Raw genomic sequence first — 21,001 nt, 5'->3', positions numbered from 1 at the left:
GTGGAAACTTTCTTCCGGAAACCGGCTTGGAGGGGGCTAAGGATATCATGTTCAGTCATCCATTCTTCGATCTTTCCTAGGAGGCAGTGGCAGAAGACTTTTTGGACACAGTCAATTAAGCTAATAGGTCTATAGTTGCAGGGAAGTGATCTGTCGCCCTTTTTAAAGATTGGAATAACAATAGCCGCTTTCCAGGACTCGGGGATTGGTGTCCCAGATGCTATTGCGTTTGCTATGATGGTGAGGTATCTTGACCAGGATGCTAGGTCTGTTGAGAACAGGTCTGCTGGGACGCAGTCTGATCCAGGGGCCCTGCCGCGTTTTAAGGTGCTTAGGGAATAGGTTATGTCGCTTAGGGAGAACAACAGGGGAGCTGCGGTGGTGGGTGTTAATGAGGGATATAGGTGGGGGCCCATGCAACCAGGAATGGGGCTATCATGGTCAGGGGAGTACAGGCTACTAAAGTGAACTACCCAGTCTTTCAGGGCAATATTGGTTGCGATGTCCAAACCACTGGATTCTGGGCCTCGCGCTGCCAGGGACCAGAACAGACTATGGTTCCTCTTGCGCACAGCGTCACTGAGTGCTGTCCACCATTTATTATCTTGGTCACGCCTGGCTTTGCGTATTGCAGATTTATAGGACTTCCTAGCTACGCGGATGATGGTGGGGTCCTTGGATTTAATGGTTTGAGCTAAGCGCTTGTTTAGGGACCGACACATTTTGTTGAACCAGCGGTGCCTACCTATGTGTCGTTTGTTCTCATGGGCTGGGGGCACTGAAAAGTGGGCTGCAATGTCCCTGAAACAGGAGTAGTGGATTAAGCTTATTTCCTGGTAGGGAATTGCAGGACCTGCCTCTAGGTCCATTAGTGTGGATTTTATGGTGTTATTAGCGGCGTTGATGAGTGCGGGCCGAGCCACGACCTTGTGCCATTTTAAGTGTTGTTTATTGTTGGCCAGGCTAATACCCTCGGGTGCTACTGCTGGGGAGTTAACATGGATGGGAGATTACCTAGAGCTAATGTGTGGGCAGAGAGAGGGTTGTGATCGCTTTCAGTCCTTTCAATGATCATCATGTCGATGACTAAAGGCCATAGTCTTATGTCGAATAGACAGTAGTCGATTCTGCTGGTGTGATTGGTTTTGTTGAACGTGTGACAGCCATTGGTGTCTGATTTGGTTCTGCCATTTAACGCCCTGAACCCGAACTCCATGGTCAGTGATTTGACCTGGACAGCGACCTTCGTCCATCTCTTGATGGGTGGGATTGACAGGGCAGAGATAGACCAGGCTTTATCCTCCTCGTTAGTGGACCTGAGATCGTCCCAGTCCAGGGGTTCGAATGTGACGTTGAAGTCCCCTGCCACAATGGTTTTATGATGGAGGGATAGTTTTGTAAGAGGGCTACATGGGCGCAGAGGGTTTTGGAGACTTAACCCCCCCGACCCCTCGAGTGTAGATGTTAAAGATGTTCACCACAGAGTCAGGCCCAAAGGATAGACGAAGGCCTAACAGGTCGGGAGAGTCGGTAGGTAGCTGTGATATGTGGCAGCTAAGTGATGTTTTGATCCAGATGGTCAGACCCCCTGAGGACCTGCCTCTCGTGCTGGCCACAGCGGGGATGTGGAAGTTTGAATAGCCTGTTCGAAAAAGTGGGTCGAGTGACCATGTCTCTTGGAGAAGACATATGTCATGTTCGTCAATAAAGGAGGAGAAGGATGGAAGGGGGAGAATAGATTTCAAACCTGCCATGTTCCACGAGACAAGTCGTACCCCAGTCAGTGGCTGAACTATACTGTCTAGATGCCTGGGGTTTGTATGGTTGACTGTCGGAGGTTGATCTGGCAGATGTGGTTGAGTGGGAAGAAGTGGGTCAATACCAATGTTTACCGGTGGGGTCTGAGGTGATTGGTGATATTCCTCTATTGGAACTGACCTGGTCCTGATCCGGGAGGTGCTTGCAGGCCTAGACTGCGGCACTTGGTTTGGTTGGCAATGCGCCTGCAAGATGAAGGGTGCATCGTTGACGTGTTTGCTCAGTGGACTGGCAGTGGTCTTGGTATCATGGATAGGGGAGAGAATACATGGACAGACAGTGGTGGGGTTTAAGGCAGACCTGGGGGTGATAGATGTTAGAAGGTTGCAAGGTTTGCCAGCATAGATTTTAGGTGAGGCTGTAAGTGAATCATTTTTACCAGGAGTGGATACATTTTCTGCTGGGTTCTTGAGTCTCTTTTATCATGAACACGCAAGACATATCTTTCCGTCCTTTGGCGTGTTTCTTTTCGTTCTGATAGACGATGATCAAGCCTCAAGACAAGGTTTATCAATTCTTGACAGTCTGTAGGTTGCGGGTTGATTTGAGCTAGGATACATTTCAACTCTTCTTTGAGTCCCTTATAGAACAGGGCCGCTTATTTTTCTTCAGGCCAGGATGTCTCAGCGACCAGCCGATTGAAGTTGGCTAAATATGACACTAAGGGGGTTATTACAACTTTGGAGGAGGTGTTAATCCGTCCCGAAAGTGACGGTAAAGTGACGGATATACCACCAGCCGTATTACGAGTCCATTATATCCTATGGAACTCGTAATACGGCTGGTAGTATATCCGTCACTTTACCGTCACTTTTGGGACGGATTAACACCTCCTCCAAAGTTGTAATAACCCCCTAAGTCCTGATTCCCTTGGCGTAAGTCTAATAATTCACGATCTGCTGACAGTGTTACAGTTCTACGATCAAAAACTCGCTCAAACTCTCAAACAAAATGTCTCCAGTTGTACAACAGAGGACTATCTTTACGCACAAGAGGAATATCCCAGGTAGCTACATCTCCAGACAGATATGAAAACAAGAAAGCTACTTTGGACTGGGCATCAGGGAAAGTCTGTGGTCTGCAGGTAAAGTGTAGTTCCACTTAAACCAGGAAAGATTGCATTTTCAAGGGGTCGCCTGAGAAACTTTCGGGGGGAGCTAAAGGAATGGCTGAAGGGACATTGAGGGAAATGTTTGTCGGATTACCGCCAGAAGTTTGAGAAGAAGGACCTGGCCAAGACACACCTGTAGGATGTTGTTCCTTCTTCTCTACCTTATCCTGTAACTGACTCACTCTCTCAGCTAGGCTAGATGCCAAATCTTTTGATGATACCAGCTTGGAGCTGAGTGATAGCCTTGACTAGCTCGTCCAGTGTGGCCATGCTGAGAACATACACAAACCAGGAGGATAATAATTTGTGGGCTCACTATTCTGTCAGAGTCACCAGATCCTTGGGGTCTGTGCACGTTCCCAACACTTCCACCACAAGACAACTCCAATACTCTGATTAGAATTATCACAGAGTCTAAGAGAGTCCAAGTGGGGAAAAGGGGATTAGGAAGGGAACAGCTGGGAAGGAGACCTGTAGGAAGCAAAAGATTAAAACACACAATATCAAGATTATATCACATGAACCAGTACTAGATTATAATTCTAAGCATTGTCATTCTGAAATCATAGACAACCTATGAATGGACTTAAAACTACTAGGCTTCAATATTACTGGACACCTGAGAGGAAAGCAAGGAATGGTTAAATGCAATGCTCAGATTCATAACATTATCTTTTGCATGAGGATCAAGGAAAGAAAAAACATTAGTATATACACTCTACATCACATCTAGAACTCTATCATTTTGTTCTCTCAAAAAACTGTAGGTAACATGAATTGTGCACATTGTATACTTTCACAAAGATTGTAAAAACCATAGAGTGATGGTGCACCATGAATAACATAAGTTAGACTTGAGAAATAAATTGTAAAATGTCCTGAAGAGGTAGCACATTGTGAACACCGTGATATTAAACACAAGAAAAGAATCGTGCTTCATGCCGATTCAAATGTCACCATGAAAATGCCAGAAAAAGATAGCACACAATGAATAACATGAATTACATCCGAGAATGAAATTGCGCGTCTCGCCGATTTGAATACCACCATGTAAATGCCAAGAAATGGTAGCCCACAGTGAACTGCAGGAATTACACACGGGAAATGAATCGCGTGTCTCGCTGATTCGAATGCCACCATGCAAATGCCAAGAAATGGTAGCGCACAATGAACTGCATGAATTACACACGTGAAATTAATTGCGCGTCTCGCCGATTCGAATGCCACCATGCAAATGCCAAGAAATGGTAGTGCACAATGAACTGCATGGATTACACATGGGAAATGAATTGCGCGTCTCGCCGATTCGAATGCCACCATGCAAATGCCAAGAAATGGTAGTGCACAATCAACTGCATGGATTACACATGGGAAATGAATGGCGCGTCTTGCCGATTCAAATGCCACCATGCAAATGCCAAGAAATGGTAGCGTACAATGAACTGCATGAATTACTCATGGGAAATGAATCGCGCGTCTCGCCGATTCGAATGCCACCATGCAAGTGTCAAGAAATGGTAGCGCACAATGAACTGCATGAATTACACACGGGAAATTAATTGCGCGTCTTGCCGATTCGAATGCCACCATGCAAATGCCAAGAAATGGTAGCGTACAATGAACTGCATGAATTACTCACGGGAAATGAATTGCGCGTCTCGCCGATTCGAATGCCACCATGCAAGTATCAAGAAATGGTAGCGCACAATGAACTGCATGAATTTACACACGAGAAATGAATCGCGCATCTCGACGATTCGAAGTCCACCATGCAAATGTCAAGAAATAGTAGCGCTCAATGAATAACATGAATTTAACACGAGTAAAGAATCGCACGTTTAGCCGATTCGAATGTAAGCATGTGAATGCCCAATAAACATCAAGCGCACTTTCACACACACAAGAATCAAAAGATTTTAGCAAGATAATTAGGCCCAAGAACTCGAACTCCTATCGAGAACGGGGTCGGGGGCCCAGCCCGACCTCCGTCTTACTGCCCTGATCAAGAAACACCAAGCACAATAAAAGGGCGAGGTCTGGAAGATCCAAGTAGGCCTCCGGAACAGGAGCTCAGGAAGTTGCTGCTGCTCTGCACCGGGACCTCTGAATAGTGAGCACGTGAAGCTGGGCTGGCTCCCTTTTATAGAGTCTTGGCCCAGCCCACAAACCACACCAAGGCATGCTGCAGGGAAAGCTTCTAGAAGGCCCTAGAAAAGGACCACACCCTGACACACTCTGAAAGCCTGCAGCAATTCATTGCAAATGAACAGTATTTAAATGCATGCTGAACATAAGTCTTCAGGGTGAAACCCTACAATGCAAAAGGTTAAACAACAATATATCAGCACAATGCACAAATTATGTTAGATTGAAATTATTAGGTTTTTGCATTCTGGTCACCCGTAGAGTGCGCACTACCCTGATGTTGACAAGGAGGTAAGAGATTGCCTTCCCCGTATCCAACAGTACCGTTGTGCACCGCAACATCTTCACCTCCTGAGGTCTCTGTGCACTGTTTGCAAGACTCCTTCATGAAAAGCCTGGACCAGGTCCCCAGCACTCTATCCTGCGAAGCTCAACTCGCTGAGGCGTCCGGAGGTGTGGGACCTTCTTTTGTAGTGCTGCAACAACCGCAATTTGCACCTTCTTTGTCCCCATGTCCTGGGACCTCTGTGGGTGCTGGCTGGTCATCTGTGGGTTCCATCCAGTGTTGGGAGCCCCCTCTGTCTCCTCAAACCAATTTGAGGACCTTAGGTCCCTCCTGGGTCCAGGCAGTGACACTTTGACGCAATCTGCGACATTGCTTGAACCAAGGCTTGTTTGACGAATCCAACTCGCCTGCATCCAACATCTCCACCTGGAACATCCATTGCATCATGCAGGAACCTGCAGCCATCTTCCCTTGGTGCATTTCTGCAGTCTTCTTCCAACCGGAGACTCTTCTTTTGCACCTTCTTCTAGGTTGCCAGGGGCTCCTGTCATCCCTGGAATCTTCTGAGACTTGTGGACTTGGTCTCCTCTCTTTACAGGTCTTCAGGTCCAGGAATCCACCATTTGTTGTTTGCAGTCTTGCTTGGTTCTTGCAATAACTCTAATCACAACTTGTAGTGTGTCCTAAGGAAACTTGCAGTACTTTACTCCTACTTTCCTGGGCTCTGGGGTGGGGTACTTTGCTCACCTTTGTGGTATTCTTACTCTCCCAGCGATTCTCTACACAATACACTTGTGTAGAGAGGAATTTGTGATTTGCATTCCACTTTCATAGTACATTGTTTGTGTTGCCCCTAGACCTATTTTCTCCTATTCCATTCTATAGCATTTCCTATTGTTTGCACTATCCTATTTCTAATTATTTATCTTATTTTGGTGTTTAGTGTATATATTGTGTATAAAACTTACCTCCAGGAGGAGTATTGCCTCTAAGATATTTTTGGCCTTGTGTCACTAAAAATAAACTACCTTTATTTTTGGTAACACTGAGTATTGTCTTTACTTGTGTATAAGTACTGTGTAACTATAGTGGTATTGCAGGAGCTTTGCACGTCTCCTAGTTCAGCCTAAGCTGCTCTGCTACAGCTACCTCTGTCAGCCTAAGCTGCTAGAACACTACTACATTTCAGTAATTAGGGATAACTGGACCTGGTATAAGGTGTAAGTACCCAAGGTACCCACTACAAACCAGGCCAGCCTCCTACAATGGGGTCCACTCCGTTTGTCCTGGAGTGCTCTTTATGCCACAACCTCCAAAACACACACCTTCTGTCCTGGGTGGTACTCAGTCAGGACAGCCTTCTGGTCATGCCATTGCTTTTGAAGCTCTTGGCTGGCTGGAGGTTTTTAGTGGCTTTTTTCATGTACTCAGCCATCCTTCATCTTAGGTCAAGTACATAGTCCACAATGTCTTGTTTAGGGGGATTCAATGGTTGCTCCCACCTCTCTTTCACAAGAGCAAGGGGACCCCTAACACATGAACAAAGAGGAGTTCAAATTGGCTGTAGTCCTCTCCTTTTTGGGGTACTTCTCTGAAGGTAAAAAGGAGGCATGGCAGGAGGACATCTCATCTCCTTCTGAGTTTTTCTGAGAGGCTCATGATCATGCCTTTGAGAATTTTGTTAAATCTCACAACCAGTCCATTTGTTTGTGGATGATAGATGAATTTGTAGGTTACACCGCACTCCTTTCACATAGCTTTTAAGTATGCAGACATGAAGTTACTAACCCTGTCTAATACTAACTCTTTAGGAAAGCCCACCCTGGAAAATATTCCCAGGAGGGCCTTTGCCACTGCAGGTGCTGTAGCGGTCCTTAAGGGGATGGCTTCTGGATATCTTGTGGCATGGTCTACTACCAACAAGATAAACCTACTACCAGAAGCAGTTGGAGGGTCAAGGGTGTGAGAAGGTAGTCTCTTTCTAGCATTGTTGCCCCCACTTTTGGCCTGTTTGTGAGTATATGTCAGTGTGTTTTTACTGTCTCACTGGGATCCTGATAGCCAGGACCCCAGTGCTCATAGTGAAAACCCTATTTGTCAGTGTGTTTTGCCTGTCTCACTGGAATCCTGCTAGCCAGGACCCCAGTGCTCATAGTTTGTGGCCTGTATGTGTAAACCCGTGTGGTGCCTAATGGTGTCACTGAGGCTCTGCTAACCAGAACCTCAGTGTTCATGCTTTCTCTGCCTTTACAATTGTCACTATAGGCTAGTGACCACTTTTACCAATTTCAATTGGCATGCTGGAACACCCTTATAATTCCCTAGTATATCGTACCTAGGTTAACAGGGTATTGGGGTTCCAGGAGATCCCTATGGGCTGCAGCATTTATTTTGCCACCCATAGCGAGCTCAGACAAACCTTTAAACAGGGCACTCTGGAGGCCTCTGAGTGGCCAGTGCCAGCAGGTGATGTCAGAGACCTCTCCTGATAGGTGCTTACTAGACTAGGTGGCCAATCCTCCTCTGAGGGCTATCTAGGGTCTCTCCAGTGGGCATTTCGTCAGATAAAGACTTGCAAGAATTCACCAGAGTTCCTCTGCACCTCTCTCTTCGACTTCTGCCAAGAATCGACCGCTGACTGCTCCAGGACGCCTGCAAAACTGCAACAAAGTAGCAAGAAGACTACAAGCGACATTGTAGAGCCTAATCCTGCCGTCTTTCTCGACTATTTCCTGGTGGTGCATGCTTTGGGGACTGCCTTCATTCATCCTGCACTGAAAGCCACCAAGAAATCTCCTGTGGGTCGATGGAATGTTCCCCCTGCTTCAGCAGGCACCAAACTTCAGCATCACCAGTACTCTGGGACCCCTCTTAACCTGACGAGCATGACGTCTGGAACACAGGTGGTGGACCCAAGTGACTCAGACTGTCCAGTGGTCCAACTGTCCAAATTTGGAGGAGGTAAGTTCTTGCCTACCCTCTCCAGACAGTAATCCTGTGCACCGCGTGATCTGCAGCTACAAGGGCTTCTGTACGCATTTCCATGAAATTCTGCATGCACAGCCGACCCTAGGTCCCCAGCACTCCATCCTGCGATGCTCAGCTCCCTGAGTTGATCTTCGATGTCGTGGGACCTCCTTTTGTAGTGTTGAGATGACTATCATGTTCAGACTCCTTGAACCCGTGTTCAAGGACTTCTGCGGGAGCTACCTTCTTGCGCGTGGGCTCTCTATGTTGCTGAGGGCCCCCTCTGTCTCCTCTCCCAAGTGTCGACATCCTGGCACTTCCTGGGCCCAGGCAGCACCCTTTTTCTTCAACCGTGACTCTTGCAGCTAGCAAGGCTTGTTTGTGGTATTTTGCCAGGAAAACAACTCTGTATCCTCAAGCACGCCGTGGGACATCTTCTGAACAAAGGAGAAGTTCCTAGCACCTTTCGTTGTTGCGGAATCTTCACCTTCTTCCATCCTGAGGCAGCCATTTTGCACCTTCATCTGAGGTTTAGTGGGCTCCTGCCCTCCTGGACACTTTCGCAACTCTTGGACCTGGTCCCCTTCCTTTGCAAGTCCTCAGGTCCAGGAATCTGTCTTCAGTGCTTTGCAGTCTGTTGTGGTCTTTGCAAAATCCTCTATCAGGACTTTAGTGTGTTTCTGGGGAAATAGTAGTACTTTACTCCTACTTTCCAGGGTCTTGGGGTGGGGTATCTTGGACACCCTTAGTGTTTTCTTACACTCCTAGTGACCATCTACATACTACGCTAGCCTAGGGGTCCATTCATGGTTCGCATTCTACTTTCTTAGTATATGGTTTGTGTTGCCCCTAGGCCTATTGCATCCTATTATATTCTACAGTGTTTGCACTACTTTCTGAGTGTGTTACTTACCTGATTTGGCTTTCTCTGTATATTTTGTGTATTTTACTTACCTCCTAATGGAGTATATCGTCTGAGATATTTTTGGCACATTGTCACTAAAATAAAGTACCTTTATTTTTAGTACCTCTGAGCATTGTCTTACTTATGATATAGTACCTATATGATATAAGTGGTATAGTAGGAGCTTTGCATGTCTCCTAGTTCAGCCTAAGCTGCTCTGCTATAGCTACCTCTATCAGCCTAAGCTGCTAGAACACTACTAATCTACTAATAAGGGATAACTGGACCTGGCACAAGGTGTAAGTACCATCTGGTACCCACTATAACCCAGGCCAGCCTCCTACAAAGGGGGCCAACAATGTCAACCCCTACCCTTGCACAGGACACCCCAATCACTGGCAGTGGGTTTAATGGAGCCTTTGGGGTGCCACTAGTCTTGCCACTGGCTTGGCAAGTAACACAAGAGCGACTAAACTCATTTGTGTCCTCTGACGTATGAGGCCAGTGAAAGTGAAGGACAAGTCTGTCCCAGGTTTTGCTTTGCCCCAGATGTCCAGCCAAGGGAATATCATGTGCCAGAGTTAGGAGGAATTCCTTATACTGCAAGGGAATGACCATTCTCCTGGTAGCACCAGGTTTAGGGTCCCAGGCCTCAGTATAAAGGAGATTGTTCTCCCAGTAAACTCTGTGTGAGTCACCGATATCCCCATTTTGCTGTTTGACAGCTTGCTGTATGAGACCCTCTAGTGTGGGACAGGTCTGCTGTGCCACACTCAGTTCCTCCCTGGCCGGCTCCCCTGCACCCAAGAGTTCAGCAGTGTCTGCTTGAAGCTCTTCTTGTGTGGGTTCTGCACAGGGAGTTGACTCCTCCTCATCAAAAGGAGAATCTTCTGGAGAGGGAGGGATGGTGGACAAGGGTTTGCCCTTTCTACCCCTAGTTTTTGGGAGCACTTGTTCCATTGTTCCAGGATCCAGGTTTTCCTGTCCTCTTTGCTTCTTGGCCTGAGCCCTGGTAAGAGCAAAGATGTGCCCTGGAATGCCCAGCATGGCTACATGGGCCTCCAACTCCACTTCAGCCCAAGCTGAAGTTTCCAAATCATTGCCCAAAAGATACTTCACAGGTACGTCAGAGGATACCACAAACTTTTTAGGACCAGTAACCCCTCACCCAGTTGAGATTCAAAACAGCCATGGGGTGGCTAACAGTGTTGTTATGGGCGTCAGTAACTTGGTACTGATGACCAAGTAGGTGTTTGTAAGGACCAGCCGCCAGTTTCTCCATCACCACGGTGACACTGGCACTCTGTGTCCCTGTAGGCCTTAACCTGAACACAATTTCTTAGAGGTAGTTGCTAGTACTTATCTGCATTAAGGGGACAAACAACTAAGGTGGCAAGGTCAATGCCACCATCAGACACTAAAACAGCCTCAGTGGTCTCCCTAGCTAGACCAACCCTCACTACATTACCAAAAGTGAGCCCAGTGTAGGAGGCTGGCCTGGTTTGCAGTGGGTACCTTGGGTACTTACACCTTATACCATGTCCAGTTATCCCTTATTAGTAAAGTAGTAGTGTTCTAGCAGGTTAGGCTGATAGAGGTAGCTATAGTAGACCAGTTTAAGCTGAACTAGGAGATATGTAAAGCTCATGCAATACCACTTATAGTTACACAGTACTTATACACAAGTAAAGACAATATTCAGTGTTACCAAAAAGAAAGGTATTTATTTGGGTGACAAAGTACCAAAAATATCTTAGAGACAATACTCCTTCTGGAGGTAAATATTATACACAATATATACAATAGACACCAAAATTAGACAAGTAAATAGTCATAGAACAATGCAAAAAATAGGAAATGCTGTAGAATGCAATAGGAGAAAATAGGCCTAGGGGCAACACAAAAGATATACTAAAATAGTGGAAGGCGAATAATGAATTCCCACCTAGAGACGTGTAGTGTGTAGAGGGGCCCTGGGAGTGTAAGAAAACACAAAGGTAAGTAAAATACCCCACCTGGAGCCCAAGAAAACAGGAGTAAAGCAACAAGCCTTGGTTCAAGCAAGGTCGCGGTTTGCGTCAAAATGGCGTTGCCTGGCCCTGGAGACACCTGGAGGTCTCAACTCGGACTGAGGAGACAGAGGGGGCTCTCAGAAATTTAGAGAACACTCAGATGACCAGACAGCACCCACAGGAGTCCCAGGACATGGGGACAAAGAAGATTAAAAGTGCAGTCATCGCAGCACTACACTGGAAGGCCCCACCCCGCCGGAGAACAACTCAGGGAGCTGAGCATCACAGGATAGAGTGCTGGGGACCTGGGCTACACTGTGCACAAAGGAATTTTGGAAGAAGTGCACAGAAGTACAAGGAGCTGCAGAAGACGCGGTGCACAGGGTACTGTCGCAGCACGGGGAGGCAAGCTCTTACCTCCACCAAATTTGGACAGCAGGACCTTTGGACAGTCTGGGTCACTTCAGTCCACCACCTGCGTTCCAGAGACCATCCTCGTCACCAGGAGAGGAGACCCAGAGTACCGGTTGTCATCTCAGAAGGGTGCCTGCTGAAGAAGGGAAGTGACTCCGTCACTCCAGAGGAGATTCCTTCGGTTCTTCTGGTGCAGGATAAAGAAAGGAATTCCTCAGAGCGTGCACACCTTGGAAACTGTTGCAAATGCTGGCTGGAGCTGAAGTTGCAGGTCACAGTAGGCATCCTAGATACTTTCTGATGGTCAGAAGCTGAAGTAGAGAATGCAGAGCTGTCCTGGAGGAGTCTTGCAAACTGAATCTGAGGAAACATCAAGAGGAGAGACCCTAAAAGCCCTAAGAGGGAGATTGGCTGCCTACTCAGGTGTGCACCTATCAGGAGGGGTCTCTGACGTCACCTGCTGGCACTGGCCAGAGGTCTCCAGACAGTCCCCATACCTTGGAATCCAAGATAGCTAATACCAGAGACACTCTGGAGGAGCTCTGGGCTCCACCCCTGGGGTGGTGATGGACAGGGGAGTGGTCACTCTCCTTTCGTTTGTCCAGTTTCATGCCAGAGCAGGGACTGGGGCTCCCTGAACCAATGTAGACTGGCTTATGCAAGGAGGGTACCATCTGTTCCCTTCAAAGCATTTCCAGAGGCTCTGGGAGGCTACCCCTCTCAAGCCTGAAACACCTTTTTCTAAAGGGAGAGGGTGTAACACCCTCCTCCCAAAGGAAATGCATTGTTCTGCCTTCCTGGGATTGAGCTGCTCATTCCTCAGGAGGGCAGACACCCGTCTGTGAGGTGGCAGCAGCTGGAGCTGCAGTGGAAACCTCAGAGAGCCGGTTTGGTGGTATTGGGTGTCCATGGTGCAGCCCCCAGGGTGCATGGGATTGCCCCCCCAATACCAGATTTGGATTGGGGGGGACAATTCCATGATCTTAGATACCTCACATGGCCATATTCGGAGTTACCATTGTGAAGCTACATATATGTATTGACATATATGTAGTGCACGCTTATAATGGTGTCCCCGCACTCACGAAGTCTGGGGAATTGGACCTGGACCACGTGGGTGCCCTCGCACATAGTAACTTTGCACCTAGCCTTCAGTAAATGAAGGTTAGACATATAGGTGACTTATAAGTTACTTAGTGCAGTGTAAAATGGCTGTGAAATAGTGTGTGCACTATTTCATTCAGGCTGAGAGAAGGATTTTCCTCCGGAGGTGGTGTGGCGAATGCGGGGGACGGAGGCGAGGGCGAGGCTGGCAGAGCGGAGCTGGTGGACGGGAGTGTGGAAGGTGAGTCTGTCGTTGAGGTAGGCAGGGCCTGTGTTGTGGAGGGCTTTGTGTGCGTGGGTAAGTAGTTTAAAGGTAATCCTCTTCGATACGGGTAGCCAGTGTAGGTCTCTCAGGTGGGCTGAGATGTGGTCGCGGCGGTGGACATCGAGGATGAGTTGGGCGGAGGCATTTTGGATACGTTGCATTTTCGTTTGTAGTTTGGCTGTGGTTCCTGCATAGAGTGCTTTGCCGTAGTCCAGTCGGCTGCTGACCAGGGCGTGGGTGACACTCTTTCTGGTTTCGATGGGAATCCACTTAAAAATCTTGCAGAGCATGTGAAGGGTGTTGTAGCAGGAAGAGGAGACTGTGTTGACCTGCTGGGTCATGCTGAGTGCTGAGTCCAAGATTTTACCCAGGTTTTGTACTTGGGTGGTGGTTGTGGGTGTGGCTCCTAGGGAGGTAGGCCACCAGGAATCGTTCCAAGCAGAGGAGTTGCTGCCGAAGATGAGGATCTCTGTTTTGTCTGTGTTTAACTTGAAGCGGCTTGATTCCATCCAGTTGGCGATGCCGCAAAGACCATTATGGAGGTTGTTTCTTGCTGTTGTGGGGTCTTTCGTGAAGGAGATGATCCTCTGGGGGTCATCTGCGTAGAATACTATGTTGATGTGGTGGGATCTTGCGATGTTGGCGAGAGGAGCCATGTAAACGTTGAAAAGTGTTGGGCTTAGGGAGGATCCCTGGGGGACGCCACAGATGGTTTTGGAGGATTCGGACAGGTAAGGCGGAAGGCGGACACTCTAGGTTCTGATGGAGAGGAATGAAGAGATCCATTCGAGGGCCTTGCCGCGGATTCTGGCGTTGTGGAGGCGTGTTCGAAGGGTGTGGTGGCAAACGGTGTCGAAGGCTGAGGAGAGGTCCAGGAGGATGAGTGCTGCAGTTTCTCCTTTGTCGAGCATGGTCCTGATGTCATCTGTAGCAGCAATGGGTGCGGTCTCAGTGCTGTGGTTCTTGCGAAATCCGGATTGGGAGGTATTGAGCGCTTTGCTGTCTTCCAGGAAGCAAGATAGTTGGCTGTTCATGAGTTTCTCAATGACCTTCACTGGAAAGGGGAGGAGGGAGATGGGCCGGTAGTTTTTGGGGTGATTTGGGTCCGCCTTGGGTTTCTTCAACAGGGCGTTGATGTCGGCATGTTTCTAGCTCTCAGGGAAGGTGGCTGTATCGAAGGAGCTGTTGATGATGGCGCGGAGATGGGGGGAGATGATGTCGCTGTCTTTGTTGAAGATCTGGTGTGGGCAGGGGTCTGAGGGGGAGCCGGAGTGGATGGAGGCCATGGTGTTGATGGTGTCTTCATTGTTGACGTAGGTCCAGGCGCATAGAGGGTTAATGTTGCTTGGTGCTTTGGGTTCGTGGCTGTCTGTGGTTGGCTGGTGGGTTTGGGGTTTGAAGCTGTTGTGGATGTCTTCGATCTTCTGATGGAAGTAAGTGACGAGGGAGTTGCAGAGCTCCTGTGACAGCGGGGGTCTGTAGGGGCAGGGCCTGGGGTTGGAGAGTTCTTTGATGATGCCGAAGAGCTCTCTGTTGTTGTGAGCGTTGGTGTCTATTCAGCTTTTTTGGTAGGTTCTTTTGATGGTGCGGATCAGCTGGTAATGTGTGCGGATGGCAGTCTTGAGGGCAATGTGGTTGGATTCGGTAGGTACAAGGAGCCAGGTCTTCTCCATTCTTCGGCCTTCCCATTTGGAGGCCTGTAGGTCGGGGTGAACCAGCTGGCCTTGGATCTGTGGTGGATGTCCGAGGGTTGTTTGAGTGGCGCAAGGGTGTTGGCGCAATCGTCTATCCTTGATGCAGGTTGGTGGCAGCTGAGTTGGGGTCCTGGGTCCTAGGAGGAGGTGTCTGGGCAAGAGTGGAGATCAGCTGTTCTGTCGAGATTCTGTTCCAATAGCGGCGAGGGTGTTGAGTGGTGAGGTGGTGAGTGACCGGCTTCTGAAAGGAGAAATGGATGCAGCGATGGTCGATCCAGTGGAGTTTGTTGGTGTGGCTGAAGATGTGGTTGCTGGCTGAGAAGATGGGGTCGAGTGTGTGTCCTGCGGTGTGGGTGGGCAACGTGACGAGTTGCTTGAGGCCGAGGTTGGCGAGGTTGTCGAGTAGGTTGGTGGTGTTGATATCGTTGTTGTTTTCTAGGTGGAAGTTCAGGTCACCAAGGAGGATGTAGTCAGTTGAGGCGAGGGCTTAGGTGCTGATGATGTTGGCGATGTTGTCACAGAAGTGAGGTCGGGGGCCTGGCGGTCTGTAGACCAGGGTTCCTCTGAGGGTGGTGTTGGCGTTGACGTGGTTTTTGAAATGGAGGTGCTCAGCGGAGTTGATGGTGTCATGGGAGCTGGTGGAGATTCTGATGGTGCTTTTGTGGACTATGGCGATTCCTCCTCCTGGTTTGTTGGTGCGGTCTCTTCAAGTGATTTTGTAGCCTTCAGGTATGGCTATTGCTATGTCCGGTTCTGAGGCCGAATTGATCCAGGTTTCGGTGAGAAATACGACGTCAGGTGATGATGACGTCAGTAGGTCTCATAGTTCGATTGCGTGCTTGTGGACGGAGCGGGTGGTGAGCAGAAGGCAGCTGAGGTGGTTGTCTGCGGCTCTATGTTGGAGCTTGGTGGTTAGGGTGCAGGTGAAGTTGCAGGTTCTGCAGGAGAAGGGTCCTTTGGTGTGCTTCGGAGTGGACTGGAGGCAGATGGAGGAGCGTCCTGGATTGAGGAAGTGGAGGTCATTAGCTGTGTAGCGGTGATTGGTGGTGCGGGGGCGCGGGGCCAGGGGGACTGATGCTGGTCGCGGTCTGGGGAGGTGGGAGGGAGTGGCAGCAGGGAGGAGGGAGGGGAAACGGCGAATGGGAGAGCAGGGGGGCGGGCCGCAGGGACGCAGCGGTGGGGAAAAAAGAAAAACTGAAGTGGAGGGAGGGGGCGGTGCCACGGGACACATCGGCAGGGGCAGGGGGAGCGGGAAACTAAAAAAAAAGAAGAAAATCCAAGCCAGGCACCTGGAGCAGAGGCAGCGGTGAAGGGGAGCGACCTGCCAGAAGCAGGGTCAAGGGTCACTCTCCTCACCGTGCTGCGGCTGCCATATGAGGGGAGGTGGGAGGGAGTGGCAGCAGGGAGGAGAGAGGGGAAACGGCTAATGGGAGAGCAGGGGGTCGGGCCTCAGGGACGCAGAAGCGGGAAAAAAAAGAAAAACTGAAGTGGAGGGAGGGGGCGGGGACGCAGGGGCCAGTGGAGCGGGAAAAGAAAAAAAAAAAGGAAAATCCAAGCCAGGTACCTGGAGCAGAGTCAGCGGTGAAGGGGAGCGACCTGCCTGAAGAAGGTTCAATGGTTGCTCCAACCCTCTGGTGTGTGTCTGGGGCCTCACCTGGGCAAGGTAGGATCTTGAAAACAACAGAGACTCCTCTTTGAAGTAATCCTACATCAAAGGCAGAAAGGGGTATAAGAAGAGCAACAAAAACTTCAGATCACTTCTGGAATCAAGAGGAACCTCTGCCAAGGAGAAGAGCTGAAGAGCTGAGGAGAAGTGCTTCCCCTGTCTGTGACTGTTCTTTGTGGGGCTATCCTGCAGTAGCTGCTTCTGCCTGTGAAAGAGGACAAAGACTGGACTTTGTTGTACATTCCTGCTTGAGAAGAATCTCCAAGGGCTTGAACTGAGCTTGCCTCCTGTTGAAGTCCTAGGGCCTTGAAAGACTTCCCCTGCCAGCACCTGGACTCTCTGCTGAGACTCCCGAACTGCCAAGTGGTGCCCTATCCAGTCCCTGGGTCCTTGAGAGGTGAAGCTGGCAGCTAAGAACTGAAACTCCATAGAAAGACCGCGTGTGGGGAAACTTTCGACTCACCACCTGCCTCACAGCTAATAAATGACTTGCTGTCATCCTAGCAGCTAAAATCGACGCTCCAACTGCATTGCGACTGGAAAATAGGCATAACGCGGCTGGAGAAATGAAGCGTCACACCCACAGAGGCTGCTGTTAACGATGCAAGCTTCCATGCACCGCAGTTGCTTGACACCATGCAAGCAGATTTCAACACAACATAGCTGGGTGCGGAAAATCACCACAAAGCCTTCCCGAACCCGAGGTGCCCCTCTGCATCGACGCATCGCTCTCTAGCAGGCGAGAAGAAACGACGCACGCCGACCCAACCGAAAGGAGGAACAACACACATTCTTGCTTGAGGGTGATAAATCAATGCATTGCTGACCTTTTTTGATGCACACTCGCTTGTGCAGCTTTATTTTGACACAAGTCAGGTACTTTTGTGCACTAACAGCGTTCTCACTGTTTTCTAAGGATTAAGATGCTCATTGTGACATTAGTGGTAAAAACCACCTACCGCCGTGGTGACGGCTGCCAAAATACCACCACCGGGGCTACCATCTTTCCACCACATTATGAACACTGTCTGACTTCCACCAAAAGAAGGGCGGAAATCCGGCAGTGTTCCTGGTGGTGGACGGTGGTAAGCTGGCACTGCTACCACCAGCACCGCCATGCCAGTAGAATGCTGTCAGGCGTATTATGACAATTCATATGGCCCGGTGGTGTTCTACTAGTGGGGCACTGCTGGTGGGAGCAGTGCCCCTTCCCGTTCCCTGCCAGAAGACCTCCTCACTTAAGGTACGTCGGGCTTCCGACAGGGGAGGAGGGTGTTGTGTGTATGTGTGTGAGTGTGTGCATGAATGTGAGAGTAAGTGTGTGAATGAGTCTGTGTTTGTTGTGTTGTTTGTGTGGTTGTATGCCTGTGAGTGAATGCGCTTTAAGAATGGTGAAGTGAGTGCATGTCTGCATGTTAGTGTGATCGTTGTAAGAATGTGTGTGAGCATGTCTGGTTGTATGCGTGTATGAATGCATGTATGCCAGTGTGTGTATGAATGAGTGTATGCCAGTGTGAGTGATTGGGTGTATGCGTGGTGTGTGTCTGTGGGTGTGTGCATGTATGGGGGGGTGGGGATTGTGTCTGAGGATTGGAGGGGGTGGAGGTGTGTGTGTGTGAGGATCATAGGGGGTGGGCGCTGTGTCTGTGTGGATCAGAGGGTGTGAGGGTGTGTGTGTGTGTGGATCAGAGGGGGTGGGGAGGTGTGTGGGAGGATCGGAGGGGTAGTTGGTGTTTGGACAGGGGGGAGGGGGGATCAGGTGAGTGTTGGGAGGATGGGGGAGCCACCTACCGGTGACAGGGAAGGAATTCCCTGTCACCAGTATGGCCTACCACCATGGTTTTCGTGGCATTGCTAACGCCACGAAAACCATGCTGGTAGGCAGGCTTATAATGCCGCCGGTGGTACTATGCCGGCCACCGGGCTGTAGGTACACATATCTGGCCCGGCAGCTCACACTGCCATGGCGGTATGAGTGGAGAAGTGGCAGGTTGGCTGCAGCCAATTTCATAATGTGGTGGTATGTACCGCCAGCCTGTTGGCGGTCATAACACCACATTAACACTCACCACCGGGGTCATAAGGATCCCCTAAGATCTTATTCATTCGAAAATGTATATCTTGACTTGTGTACATTGGATTTTTGTTGTTTTGGTTTTGTTTTGTTTTGATAAATATTATCTGTTTTCTAAACCTGTGTTGTATCCTTTTGTAGTGTTTTCACTGAGTTACTGTGTGTGTTGGTACAAGTACTTTGCACATTGCTTCTGAGGTTAAGCCTGCCTGCTCCTGCCAAGCTACCAAGGGGATTAGCAGGGGTTAGCTGAGGGTGATTCTCCTTTACCCTGACTAGAGTGAGGGTCCTTGCTTGGACAGGGGGCAACTTGACTGCCAACCAAAGACCCTATGTCTAACAATGTGAAACATATTGAGGCACCAGCGTGATGGTTTTCATGCTTTAGGTGACCCTGCAGCAAAGGCAGCAGTTCAGCCTGTAAAAATAGCCGCTGTGTCCCAATCTCAAACAAGAATCACAAGAACCTATGAGAATGTACTGGCTGCTTTTAAGGCAACCTCAAAGAGTGAAACACCTCTAGAAGGGCTTCCTCGAAAATACTCCTACATCCTTATTTCAGATGACACTCTAATTGTGTGCTTGCTTGGAGTGGGAGATAGAGTGATACCTAATAAGCTGTCTAGAATTAGTTAGGGCAACTCTTTAGGGTTTGGCATCTGCACATGCTAGGATGCATGCCACAATTTATTGCTACAACAATGTTACCGGTGGCCAGGTTTGCCAGAGCAAACTACAGAATTTGTGCAGCAATGTAATATTTGTCAGCAAATAAAACTTTTGATTCTTAAAAGACCAGAGCAGACAGCTTCATTGATCTCTAATAACCTATTTCAAATTTTGTATCTGGACCATTGTGGTCCCTTACAATCTGATACCCGCTTTAAATACATTCTAGTTGCAGTACTTGATGGTCTTGGTTCCTATGGGTGTGGTCTGAGAGATTTGCAGATGGTATAAAGGAGTTGCGGTGTTTGATTGCCAAATGGCCAGTGCACATATTCCACTCGAAAAATGGTCCAGCATTCGTTTCAAAGGCTTATAAGGATACAGTGAGTTTGTTGAGGGTGTGTCTGCAATTCAGCAATCGACTCAAAAGTAACACAAATGGTTTAGTAGAATGTGCTAATTACACACTTAAGCATGTCCTTACAGCTAGAATGTGCTAACTACCCACTTATGTATGCCCTAATGACCCAAGTGTAGAGTTCAGGTTTTAGTTGGATCCATCATCTCTATAGAGTCAAGAGCACTAAATAACTTGCCTCGAGGGGCATTGGGAGGTCACACTCCATACGAGGTGCTCTTCCGAATACCTATTTATGTGCCTGATCTGGATATCCTTAGGAAACATTTAGATGCCCTACCATAGCATGGCTTGTGACTCCAGGGATAAACTGGGTAAATGAATCTAAGATGTCAAAAAGAAAAAACAGTGGCTTATGCTTAGAGGCTTGCACATCCAACATGTTCATGTGGTTCTCCGGGGAAATTGGTCGTCCTGTAGAAATAAATTAAATAGTGGGTGCCATACTAGTTTTACACCCAACCACCAAGGGTGTAAGTTGTACTGATTGGAAGGCCAATCAGAACTGAGATGCTTAACAATGAATACCAGGGCACACCAATATAGTTCACAATGCCCATACAGGTAGAAAAGTAAATACTAAAGTCCAAAACGCGTTTTCTTGGTTGGTGAGGATTTATTCTTCTTTGAACACAGTATTTTCCAACCGACACATGTTTTGTCATCTAGGCTTTCTCAAGGCATAGATTTTTGATGACAATGTCCATGTATATAGGGAGAAATATATTCCCCCAAATAGGATAAGTAAAACAGCCAGAAAACACTTTGACGATCTGTCTTCTCAATAAAGAAAAGTTTCTTTTAATTCAAAAGGGGTATCTGTAGGAGAAGGCCATGATAAACCTTATCTGTAGTTCTGTGTGCCTCCCAAAGTAAAGTATTTGTATCAAAAATCTATGCCTGGAGAAAGTCTAGATGATGAACTGTGTCAGCTGCATGTTTGGAACATACTGGGGGTGATTCTAAGTCCGGCGGGCGGCGGAGGCCGCCCGCCAGACTTCCCCCACCAAAATACTGCTCCGCGGTCGAAAGACCGCTGAGGGTATTTTGGGATTTGCCCTGGGCTGGCGGGCGACCGCTAAAAGGCCGCCCGCCAGCCCAGGGCAAATCAACCTTCCCACGAGGACGCCGGCTCAGAATTGAGCCGGCGTAGTGGGAAGGTGCGACGGGTGCAGTGGCACCCGTCGCGTATTTCAGTGTCTGCAAAGCAGACACTGAAATACATAGTGGGGCCCTCTTACGGGGCCCCTGCAGTGCCCATGCCATTGGCATGGGCACTGCAGGGGCCCCGCGGCACCCCCTACCGCCATCCTGTTCCTGGCGGGTCTCAGGATGGCGGTAGGGGGTGTCAGAATCCCCATGGAGGATTCTGTAGGGCAGCGGAAAACCGGCGGGAGACCGCCGGTTTTCCTAGTCTGACCGCGGCTGAACCGCTGCGGTCAGAATGCCCTGCG

The sequence above is a fragment of the Pleurodeles waltl genome, chromosome 11 (genome assembly GCF_031143425.1).
Source record: "Pleurodeles waltl isolate 20211129_DDA chromosome 11, aPleWal1.hap1.20221129, whole genome shotgun sequence".
Lineage (NCBI taxonomy): Eukaryota > Metazoa > Chordata > Amphibia > Caudata > Salamandridae > Pleurodeles > Pleurodeles waltl.
Note: the sequence above shows the minus strand (reverse complement) of the source record.